The 12,500-nt window shown below is 37.4% G+C and overlaps 1 long non-coding RNA gene across 1 annotated transcript in view; it reads right to left on the bottom strand.

The window, feature by feature from the left end:
* Window positions 1-4,856: 4,856 nt before the first annotated feature.
* The window catches only part of LOC141375401 (uncharacterized), an 8,171-nt gene continuing 527 nt past the window's right edge, over window positions 4,857-12,500 (bottom strand). Inside the window, exons 2-3 of the long non-coding RNA XR_012383396.1 lie at window positions 12,004-12,126; window positions 4,857-4,876 (exon numbers count right to left, since the gene is read on the bottom strand). This is a non-coding gene — a long non-coding RNA (uncharacterized lncRNA). The remainder of the gene's footprint in view (window positions 4,877-12,003; window positions 12,127-12,500) is intronic.

Here is a 12,500-nt window from a genome sequence, read left to right as displayed (position 1 = left end):
AATTTCTCCAGATGTAGATGCCCAATTTTCTCTTCCTGCTGCATGATTATTCTTGAGGCATGTATCAGTACAGTAACATGAATGCTCTTGTGCGCAGGAAGAAGCTCCTCAGACAGGAAGTGAAGAGCAGTACTTTGGGAAGCCCTGCTGCTGCTGCTGAGCTTCTAGAGCACTTGCAGTCCAGATACTGGATCTCTGCTCACCTGCACTCGACTCAACACTGATGCAGCACCAGGTGGGTCCTCCTTCACTGTCACTCTGAGCTGTTGACAAACGAAAACTTTTAGTTACCTTGGATTGAGCCTGTTTCACACACTACATGGCTCATGTAGTGACAATCATTGTAATATGAAGTCAAAATTATTAGCCCTCCTGTACATTTCTTTTCTTATTCAAATGATGTTTATTAAGAAGGAATTTATCACAGTATTTCCTTTTTTTCTGGGTAAAAAAACCCACTTTGGATCAATATTACTAGTTTTCTTAAGCAATATTGTTTTCGATTGTCTACAGACCAAACCACTGTTATACTATGACTTGCCTAATTACCCTAACTTGCCCAGTTAACCTAATTAACCCAGTAAAGCCTTTAATTGGCACTTTAATCAGACATTTTGGTCCATATTGACATGATAGCATCACGAAAGCAGTTGCTGCAGATTTGTCAGCTGCACATCCATGATGCGAATCTCCCGTTCCACCACATCTCAAAGGTGCTCTATTGCATTGAGATCTGGTGACTCTGGAGGCCATTTGAGTACAGTGAACTCATTGTCATGTCTGACATGTTTCCAGTCTGAGATGATTCGCACTTCATGACATGGCATGTTATCCTGCTGAAAGTTGCCATCAGAAGATGGGTACACTGTGGTCATAAAAGGATGGTCATGGTCAGCAACAATATTCAGGCAGGCTGTGGTGTCAACAAGCTGTTTGTCTAAGAATAATGAATAATGCTGCCCTGAAGATCAGCAAGTTTCTCTCACATGACGAGTTTCTTCCTTCAGATATTGATTCTGCTGTTTCTGTCATCCAGCATGTTTCAGTATGAAGTGAGATCCAGAAGTACATTCAGTTGTTTTGTCATTGCAGATTGCAGATTGTGGAGGAAGCTCCTACGTGAAGCTTGAGCTTGATCCAGAATGGCTGGCCATCCTGAAACGACCTTCGAAAGCCATCCCGCAGTTTCTGGAACCCTCCGCTGGACAACAGACTACACAGCAGAGACAAAATACATTACAATGATCACAGCTGTTCATTTTCTGATAGCTTGCTGATACCATATTCATTTCCATTTCTAAGTATTTTAGCATCCTGTTCCTCTGCTTCTTTCAGGTGGGATTTCAGTCCATCTACATCCTGCTGGGCAAAGCGGACAGACTTACAGGGAGGAGTTTATTCAGCCTTCTTTGATGACTAGAATATTTAGAAGAACTGGATTTGTCGGAATTAAAAATGTAAGACATTATAAATAACTTTATCCTCACTTTTGTTCAATTTAAAGTGTACTTTTTAAATAAAACTTTTCATTTCACAATGTTCTTTGACAAAAAAATTCACTTTAAGTTATTCAACATTGTTATATGATGTTACAAAAGCTTTTGATCTCAGATAAATACTGCTATTTGAATATGTTTAACATCAAATAAAAAAGTACTCAAGTGTTTAAAAAATGTATAATAATAATAATAATAATAATAATAATAATAATAGGACTGTTTTTGGTGTTCTTTGGAGTAAATGCAGGTTTGGTGAGCAGAAGAGACTTACGTAAAAGAAGAGACTTAATAAGAGTTAGCTTAATAGATAGTGTTTTTTCCTTATAAAAAATGATTGTGTTAAAATCAAAGATATTTTAATAATTTTAGACATTTGGCAAATATTTAAAAAAGAAAAAAAAATCAAAGGGGGGACTATAATAATATTAATTCCTTACAATTATTTAGCGCTTTACACAATGGGGGGGGGGGGGGGGGGGGTCTCCTATATATATTAGCGCTGTCAAAATTAGTGCCTTAACGCATGCGATTAATTTTAAATAATTAAAAAGAATTACTGCAGTTGCAGGGTTTTTTTTTACTTCCTGTTGTGGTGGACATGTGTTCAACATGCAAGAAATGTGGGTAAGATCAAGGAAACACTTTTTGAAGGCAAGTTTCAGTATAAAACAATTAGTTGCATCACAGGTTATCTAGAGTTTTATGCAATTTCAGGTGTTTCATTTTTAACTTTCGACTTCTGTTGTAAGTTCATACCGCATGGCGAACAGAAAGAAAATCCTCCGCATTTCGTGACTCTGTGTTCCTTTAGGGTAATAAAATCACTGCTTAGGCTACACAGTAGAATTTTAAAAAGAGTATAATCTTCATATTAAAATCAGAGTATTGGTGTCTTATGTGAATGTACTCAGAAAGTCTCTGGTGAAGTCGCGAGCTGTCAGGGCATTACTCTGCCTTTCAGCATGAGCCCTCCTAGTTTAGCGTGTTTCCTCATTAAACGCAACGAAAGCGTATGCTTCGCGTTGCTGTGTCAGAATCCTTGTAAAACACAATAATACTTTAGGACGCTTAGTTTAAGCAAATTTGATGAACGTGATCATGCGTGTTGAATCTGAGGGGAGTCGCTCCAGTATGGAAGGCCGTTGGGGCCAAAACGTCTGCAGCGCGTTGTGTGTGTGTCTGTGTCAGGCCCGTTGAGGGGTGTCAGGGGTGGAGTGAGCGACGTATCTGAGTAGGGGCGTGTGCGCGCGAGACTTACCTGAAGGACGGTGGGGGTGAGTTGCGCGCGACATAGGCTACCTGAAGAGCTAGGAGGGATGCGGTGGAGAGGGGTGTGCAATGTATTTAACGACCGGTTTGTGAGAAATTATCATTCATTTGCGGGCATTTGGTAGTCTCTGTGCACTTGCGGGATACTCCTAGTCTTAGCAACTGGATGAATGTAAAGGAGGATTAAGCAAAATTGTTTCTACTTTATGATTAATGTTCTCAACTCACAGCCACAAAACTTTACAACAAGTGCAAAAGTTTGTATTCTATAGGTTATTATTATAATTTTTCATTTTCCATATCTGCAATTCCTGTATTTTGGCATTTTTTTGCAGTCCACTTAGAATCCAACATTGAAATCAATGTTTTCTTTATTGGCATTGATTGTTTTGAAATTTATATGTCATTAACATGCCTGTGTTTTAATTTCTGTAATAAATATGGCTGTCAAGCCAGGATCTTGATAGTTTATTGTGGGTATGTTGTTTACATGAAGAAATCTGTGTTACAGGTTAAACAAAAATTATATTAAACAGTTATATTTTGAATTTTAATTCTATTAAACAATTATATTTTGAATTTAAATAGTTTTTGTCTTGCGTTTACATTAATTTTACATTTGAATAGCCAAATTTACAAGTTTCAGTATTTTAAATGCGATTAATCGCGATAAATTTTTTTAAAAAGGTGCGATTAATTAGTTATTTTTTTAATCGATTGACATCACTAATATATATATATATATATATATATATATATATATATATATATATATATATATATATATAATTTATCTATAACTTTTGCTAAAATAACAAGATAGTATCAAGTTTTTAGACATGGTCCTGTCTCTAGAGGTGTTTAGATGTCAATTTACCGACCTTGATTTTCAGTCAGCATTATTGTTTATGATAGTTGCCATTTTCTCAAAAAATGCTCTAAAAGACATTATTTTTATTTGAAATTTTGAAGAAATGTTATCAGACCTTTTTGGAATAACATGCTTAATAAATCCAGACAAACTGACTCATTGGTCTCTTATTTCTTCTTTCTTATTGGTCTACTGTATTTAATTGGGATGGTTATAAATAAAGTCTATTCATTGTTATCAGCATCATTAAAGATAACATCAAACCAAAATATTAAATAACTCATGAAAGAGTTGTGATTCCTTAATCAAATGACAAATGTATGCCTAGGTCACAAAAATAAATTTCCACATATAAAAATAAAAGACAGAATAAAAAAATGTTGAATATTTTACTGCCATTCTTCATGTATGGGCGGCCGCCACCAAATGAATCTATTTGGCTGGAGACTTCTTTTACTTAGATAGATTTTTAGAGGTTATAAACAGCTTGTTATGCTGCTTGATGTTCTAATGTTTTCTTATTATTTTATTCCACTTTTTATGTACAGTCATGAACACGGTTGTTTGTAGAGCAAGTAGTTAGACCATTTTCTGCCATTAGTTGTTTCTCCTATAGGCAATTAAATCTGAAGTTCTAAAACAATTGCAAAAATGAGCACTGCAGCATAAGGTCAATAGTGTTGTCCCTTGGGAACACATGTTAAATACTACGTTCTGTGAGATACTGAATACAGGAATTCTTAAAGATTTTAAATATCTATGCACTTGCCCGGTTATTGTTTCTGACTGATGACAAAATTGTATAATTCTGAACATAAAAATGCCGCAGGCTCAACTCAGGTGAAAACACTGAAGAGGAACCAGAATGAAGGAGAGGACCAGAGAGAGACCCAGCGCTCCTGACAGAACCCGGCACAGCAATCCCTCTGATTCCAACTGAAGATACAATACATACAACAGTCAACAAGATCACACACCTTCACTCCTAAGTCATTCAACTGACCGAAAGCTTAGAACGTTCTCAGGTTAACAAAAACCCAACCCAGCGCATCCCTGGCTGTGACTTTTAAGGCAATGTTTTGGAACTGATTGGCAACGTTTTAAGAAATTATACATTAATTTAGTTCCTTTAAAAAAAGTAAATAATTATATGCCCCCCCCTAAAATTGTATTTTAGATAACATTTTTATAGATTTTATAGTTTAAAATGAACTCACCATGGCATGGAGGACAAAACCTGTAAAAACAATAAATAAATAAATACTCAAATATGTATATATTTTTTTAAATAATCCATTAATCCCTGCATGAATTATATATATATATATATATATATATATATATATACATACACATATATACATTTATTCATTCTGCAGCTTTTCCGGGGCCGGGTCGCGGGGGCAGCATCTAAGGAGAGAACCCCAGACTTCCCTCTCCCCAAACACTTCCTTCAGCTCCTCTGTGGGGATCCAGGAGGCATCCTAAACAGATGCCCGAGCCAACTCAACTGACTTCTGGAGGGCCGCAGCCCAGCAGAATTTAGTTCCAGCCCTGCTTCAACACACTACCTTTAGATTTAGTTTGATCAGGTGTGTTTAATTACTATAACTGCACTGTTACCCTGCAGATTGTGCAGTAAATAACTGTAAAATAGCCAGTGTTTTGCTGTAATAGGAGTAGACTTTGTATGAAATTGTGTAGTGCAAAGAATAAATTACAGTAATTTACTTCATGTACCCATTACAGATAGTAACTTTGACAATAAATAGCAAATTACTTTCCCATCTACTCTTATGGTTTATGTTGCTAGAGACGTGCATTTTAAAGGCAGAAAATAATGATTTAGGCATCACCACACTCCCACAGGCTGTCTGTCTTATTCTAAACACAAAGATGTTAGAAAAAGTTTTCAGAAAATGCTGGCCCTTTAAGAGAGTCAGGTTTTTGATTTGTTTACTGCTGAGTGTGTTTTATTCTCTGTCTATCAATTCAGATGGAGAGTCTGATATGTTTTAGGCTTTAAATAAGAATCTACAATGAGTAAATAAAATGTGTTCAAATGTTTTTGAGGGTTTATAAAATAAGGCTGTGTTTTAAGTTATATTGTTGTTATCTTGAACTGTGTACTTAAAAGCTACATTGTTAGCTAGTTAGCCTCTCCTCATATAACTTCTTACATTACTTTTGTTTAAGTATATGTATTTATTGGATATTGCATACTGTCATAATGTACAGATGCTAACAGTTGTATGTATCTTTCTGGCAACTAAGCCAAAATTAAATTCCATCATCTCAGTAAGGGAACATGTGCACATCATCACAGGGAATCACAAAAACATGATACACATAGCCATCCACACACAAAAGCTCCACTGTCAGGTCCCAGGTTGAGTTTGTTGCTAAGTATTTTTCAGAGCAGTGTTTCCACCTATGAATTGATATTAGAAACAATAAAAAGGTTTGTTGTCATGAGATAATTATAACAATAAAAGATTGGATCCTTTGGTTTTTCGTTGTTGCCAACTTTATTTTTGTTTTTTATAATTACTTTAAACTTTTTATTAAGATTTGACACAGTTTATAATATTTAAAACTTTAAAATTTAAAAAAATTATTTTGTGTTTTTTGCTGTTCAGTTTTTTTTTTTTTTTGCATGGTCAGGATTGAGGAGAGAGTAACACATTTCACTGCAGCACTTTGTGTGTGTGTGTGTGTGTGTGTGTGTGTGTGTGTGTGTGTGTGTGTTTATTGGATATGTGATTGTGATAAATGTTGGCAGTTGCTTTAAAAGTATGCTATATAACAGGGGTGCTCAATCCTGTTCCTGGAGATCTACCTTCCTGCAGATTTCAGTTGCTATCCATATCAAACACAGCTAAACCAATTAATTAGGACCTGAACACCACTTGATATTTACAGGCAGGTGTGTTTGATATGGGTAGCAACTGAAATCTGCAGGAAGGTAGATCTCCAGGAACAGGATTGAGCACCCCTGCTGTATACCATGTGGGTCAAACTCCAAGTTCCTGGAGAACTGCAGCGCAGCAGAGTTTAGTACCCACCCTGCTTCACCATTCCCCTGTAGATTTCTAACAAGCTTTAATTAGTTTGATCAGGTGTGTTTAATTAGAGTTACAGCTTAAAGTCCCAGTCACACTGTAGTACTATGTAACACTCGCCTTTAAATCAACGGGATACACAAGAAAAAAATAAAAGATATGGTTCAATTCTCTAGTTTCTGTATTCAAATTTTATCATGGATTGAGAGATAGTTTAATAGAACCACAAATGTCTCCGAACAAGTCTTAACACTGAAACAAAAACACAAACAATACAATATACAATAACATAATACAAAAATGGTGAGTGAGGGTGTGTGTGTATGTATGTATGTATATGTGCAAAGTCCAAAGTCCGTGGATGAGAGTATATGCAAAATGGATTGTTCTCACCAGAAAGGTTTGAGTCCAGATAATTGTACCATCATAAGTTGCAAGTGTACTCTTAGGATAGTCTTTACTTCAGACCTGAAAGACTAACAAGTCCAAAAAGGGCAAAAAATCCACAAAAACGATTGTCCTTCGCACACGAAAACAAGAAAAAGGTAGACCTTGGCAAACTCTTACTCCATGTGCTCCTCTGACTTCTTCGGATGACACTGTGAGTAATGTCCAGGTGCCCTCTATCTCCCCCTTGTGGTGAGTATGTTATGTGAATGTGTATAAATAGAAAAAAGATCAACAGAACAGGAAATAGAACACCGATACATTCACCTCACCTCATCCCTTCAAAATAAAGTATCTAAAATAAAAGTCCATTACTCATTTGTATATTCGTAGCCTCAAGAACCGTGAGTATGCTTTACTGCCAGGCCTATTCACACATTTAATGAACATAACAGAAAGCGTACCTCAATTATGTGGCAGCGCTACATAGATCCCCCCCCCCAGCCGGCATCTCGAAGGAAGAACGACCATAAAGGCGTTTTAAATTAACCACATTAAAACATTAAATTAACCCCTTTTCTCTTAGTAATCACCCCAGGTCCTTCCCACTTCGGAGCTAATTTGGAGGTGAATTTACTGACTGCACTGGATAAAGGGTGAGTTTTAAGCCAAACTAAGTCACCCACCTTAAATTGTACATCTTTCCTTTTAAGGTTGTAGTACTTAGCTTGTTTAGCCTGGTTCATCCTCATTCTTTGCACGACCTCCTGTTGAAGGTAGTGTTGTCGATCCAGTACAGTGTATGATGCTTGTTCAGGTGATGGAGGCAAATGTATGAGTCTTTCCAGAGGTCCATGGATCTGACGTCCTACCATAAGCTCCGCTGGGGTACAACCAGTTGTCTCCTGCTGTGCGGTGTTGATGGCATACCTTAACTCGGGCAACCACTGGTCCCAGTTCTGGTGTTGTTGGCCTACATAGGAAGCGATCATGGTTTTAAGAGTCCTATTTACCCTCTCAGTAAGATTGCTTTGTGGATGGTAAGCAGTAGTTAGCTTTTGTATGCATCCCCAGGATTTACACACATTGGACAAGATGGAAGAAGTAAATTGTGGACCTCTGTCTGAGACCAAATACTTCGGGACACCCCATCGGGTAAATATTTCCTCTTTGAGAATCTTTGCAATCTTTTGGGTCTTACTGTCTCTCAAGGGAAATAATTCAGTCCACTTTGTGAAGTAGTCCACAATCACAAGAATATAAGCATTCCGCTTCTTGCTCATAGGGAATGGTCCCATCAGGTCTGTCCCTAGAGTGTGTCCTGGTTCAGTAATTAAATTACTCTGCAAAAGTCCAGAGGGTTTACTATTACTAGGCTTGTACTGCTGACAGAGCTTACAACTCTTAACATAACTCCAGACCTCTTTTCTTACAGATGGCCACCATGCCACTTCCAAGATCTTCAGAAGAGTTTTGAGTTGACCCAAGTGACCAGCTAGTGGATTATCATGGAAGTAGTGAAGAAAGTTCTGAGTGAGTTCTTCTGGTACCACAAGCTGATATTTATTCCCTTCACCTTTTAGGGGAACTTTTCTGTACCAAATACCTTGGATTTTCTCAAAGGTAATGGCTTGATCTTTGGCAACACAGCGTGATGGAGTGGATGTTAACTGGAGTAGAGCTTTATCATCTTGTTGAGCTTTTTGAATTTCATCCAGACTGATGGGTAACTCTGATGCAGTTGTTGAAGTGATGGAAAGACAAGGGTTAGGTACTGATGAATCACCAGCTCTTGACAGGGCGTCAGGTACCAAGTTTACGCACCCTTTACGGTGATGCACTCTAAAAACAAATTGCTGCAGCCTCAGGGTCCAGCGTGTTAGACGAGAAGAGGTCTTTGGGCAATTAAATGCCCAAGTCAATGCAGAATGATCTGTGAAAACATCAAAAGGCATTCCTTCCAAGTAATGTCTCCACTTTTCTACTGCCCAGACCACCGCCAAACACTCTTTCTCTGATGTACTATAGTAACAGTGCCACATAATTGAGGTACGCTTTCTGTTATGTTCATTAAATGTGTGAATAGGCCTGGCAGTAAAGCATACTCACGGTTCTTGAGGCTACGAATATACAAATGAGTAATGGACTTTTATTTTAGATACTTTATTTTGAAGGGATGAGGTGAATGTATCGGTGTTCTATTTCCTGTTCTGTTGATCTTTTTTCTATTTATACACATTCACATAACATACTCACCACAAGGGGGAGATAGAGGGCACCTGGACATTACTCACAGTGTCATCCGAAGAAGTCAGAGGAGCACATGGAGTAAGAGTTTGCCAAGGTCTACCTTTTTCTTGTTTTCGTGTGCGAAGGACAATCGTTTTTGTGGATTTTTTGCCCTTTTTGGACTTGTTAGTCTTTCAGGTCTGAAGTAAAGACTATCCTAAGAGTACACTTGCAACTTATGATGGTACAATTATCTGGACTCAAACCTTTCTGGTGAGAACAATCCATTTTGCATATACTCTCATCCACGGACTTTGGACTTTGCACATATACATACATACATACACACACACCCTCACTCACCATTTTTGTATTATGTTATTGTATAAATGTTGTTTGTGTTTTTGTTTCATTGTTAAGATTTGTTCAGAGACATTTGTGGTTCTATTACATAGACTATCTCTCAATCCATGATAAAATTTGAATACAGAAACTAGAGAATTGAACCATATCTTTTATTTTTTTCTTGTGTATCCCGTTAATTTAAAGACGAGTGTTACAACACTGCACTTTTCTCCCTATAGACTTCCATTCATACGCATGTGAGTACTGCAGACCTGGAATGATAGCTCATGCGACAAATTTCATAATTCGCAGCATTGGAAAATTCAAGCTTGGAGAACGCTGACATACGAAATCACATCATGTGATTGCTTGAGACCAATCAAAGATCAAAACATGACCTCTCTGGCTTGCTTTTTCAATCTCTTATTATTTTGTTTAATTCCACTACTCGTTTTGTTTAATTCCACTTCGCAGTGCAGTATGACAGAATTTTGCTTGCTGAAATGTTAGTGTGACCGCAGCCTTACTGTGCAGCCCTGTAATATGCGAGACAATATTTATATCTGCTGATTTCTTAATTTTGTTATACATTTTCTGTTATTTATTTGTTTGGTGCCAAAACAATAAAATAAATTTGTCTGAAAAAACGTTATGCCTTCTATTTTTAAATAACAGCTAAGAATACTGATTAATTTTAGTAACACTACAATAACTATATATGACATACTATTAATGTGTATGCAGTATAATGCTGTGATTTGTAACACTACAATACAGTAATTAACTGTACAGTTTTCAGTTAGTTACCCCTGCTGCTCTATTACAGCAATTAACTGGCAACCCTGTTGCCAGCCACTCACTGTAATGGTTCAGTAACAGTAATTAACTGGCAACACTGTTGCCAGTTACTTACTGTAACCAAACTTTTACAATGAGTAGCTGGCAACAGTGTTGCCAGTATTCTACTGTAAAAAAAACCCCGGTAAGGTCTAACAGTGCAACATCGTCTGTGAATAACAGAGATGAAATCCTGTGGTCCCCGAACCGGACCCCCTCCAGCCCAAGGATGCCTTAAAATTCTTTCCATATAAATTATGAATAGAATTGGTGACAAAGGGCAGCACTGCCAAAGTCTAACATGCATTGGAAACAAATCTGACCTATTGCCGGCAATGTGAACCAGACTCCTACTCTGTTCATACAGGGACGAGATGGCCCTCAACAGATCGCCTCTGATTGGCGATCTGTTGAGGAACTGATTGGGCATACTAATATGAACCCTCAAGGACCCTGGTGAGGGTATAGAGCTGGTCCAGTGTACCACGGCCCGGACGAAAACCGCATTAATAATAATAATAATAATACATTTTATTTAAAGGCTCCTTTCTAGCAACTCAAGGACACCGTACAATCAACAAGAGCAATAAAACAACGAGAGAAATAATAAGATATACACAGCAATAGTGCAAATAAAATTAGGTATTAAAAGCCATCTTAAATAAGTGGGTTTTGAGTCTTGATTTGAACAGTGTAAGGGAGTCAATGTTTCTGATGGCAGGTGGTAGTGAGTCGCGGAGCAGAGCGGCTAAATGCTCTGTTGCCCATAGTTGAAAGGCGAGAAGAGAGAACAGACAAGTGGAGGGAGGAAGAAGATCGCAGGATGCGAGAAGGAACAGAAATGTGGATGAGGGCAGACAAATATGGAGGGGCGAGATTGTGGATGGCTTTGAATGTTAACATCAAGATTTTAAAGTCAATTCGAAAATGAACAGGCAAACAATGAAGTTGCTGCAGGACAGGGGTGATGTGATGAGAAGAAGGGGTTCTGGTGATGATACGGGCAGCTGAGTTCTGGACCAACTGAAGCTTACGGAGAGACTTATGAGTGAGACCAAAGAGAAGAGAGTTGCAGTAATCTAAACGAGATGTGACAAGGCTATGAACGAGAACAGCAGTGGCATGAGGGGTAAGAGCATTGTTCCTCCTGGATCCTAGGGTGAACCATTGGCCGGATCCTCCTCTCCAATAGCCTGCCATAGACTTTTCCCCATATGCAAATAAATAAATGTATATAAAATATAAATAAATAAATAAATAAATATGCAAATAAATAAATGTATATAAAATTACACAAATGTTGGGGGGAAAAGTAAAAGTTTATTTCCCCCTTGAAACGTTTATTTATTTCTTGAACATAGTTCCAGATTTACTTTTCCTCAAGTCAACATGCTAATGAGCAGGGCTGCTGTGGTGCCCCCACAGAAGAGCAAAATCACACAAACAAAACACATTCCTAATTTCAAACATTTACAAAAGGTAAGGAATAAAGCTCTCTCTGTACCTGTAGAGACTGACGGTCCTCAGTGCTGCATTCTGTGTCTGTACCTGTGCAGCTGCTGGTGTCTCTGGAGCAGTGCTGGATCAGGCCGCCTCATCTTCTTTTGGAACAAATGTTGGCATTGACCTCCATGTACAATACAGAAGAAATTAGTCATTTAAAGAAAAACTCATGACATACTAAAACAACAGGCTAGTCGAGCACTTCATAATGTTTACAAACTACAATCAAAATGTGGATTTAATCTGCACTGTAATCTATGGTGACAAAAGCTGACCCTTTCTTTCAGTATAAATCAAAGACAGTTGTGTTTTTAAGAATTAATTAGTGTATTTTTAAACAAAAACTTTAACATTCAGGAAAAAAATATCGTTATTGACTTCATGCAATAAAAATGGTTTCTGGCATGTGACTTACAGTAATTTGACTCATTTTATATTATTGATCTTTCAGAAATCACAGAATATTCGTCAGTTTTGTTATTTTAAAAAGACTAAAGA

Source organism: Danio rerio, chromosome 7 (genome assembly GCF_049306965.1).
Source record: "Danio rerio strain Tuebingen ecotype United States chromosome 7, GRCz12tu, whole genome shotgun sequence".
Taxonomy (NCBI): domain Eukaryota; kingdom Metazoa; phylum Chordata; class Actinopteri; order Cypriniformes; family Danionidae; genus Danio; species Danio rerio.
This window is presented reverse-complemented; position numbering and strand designations above follow the sequence as displayed.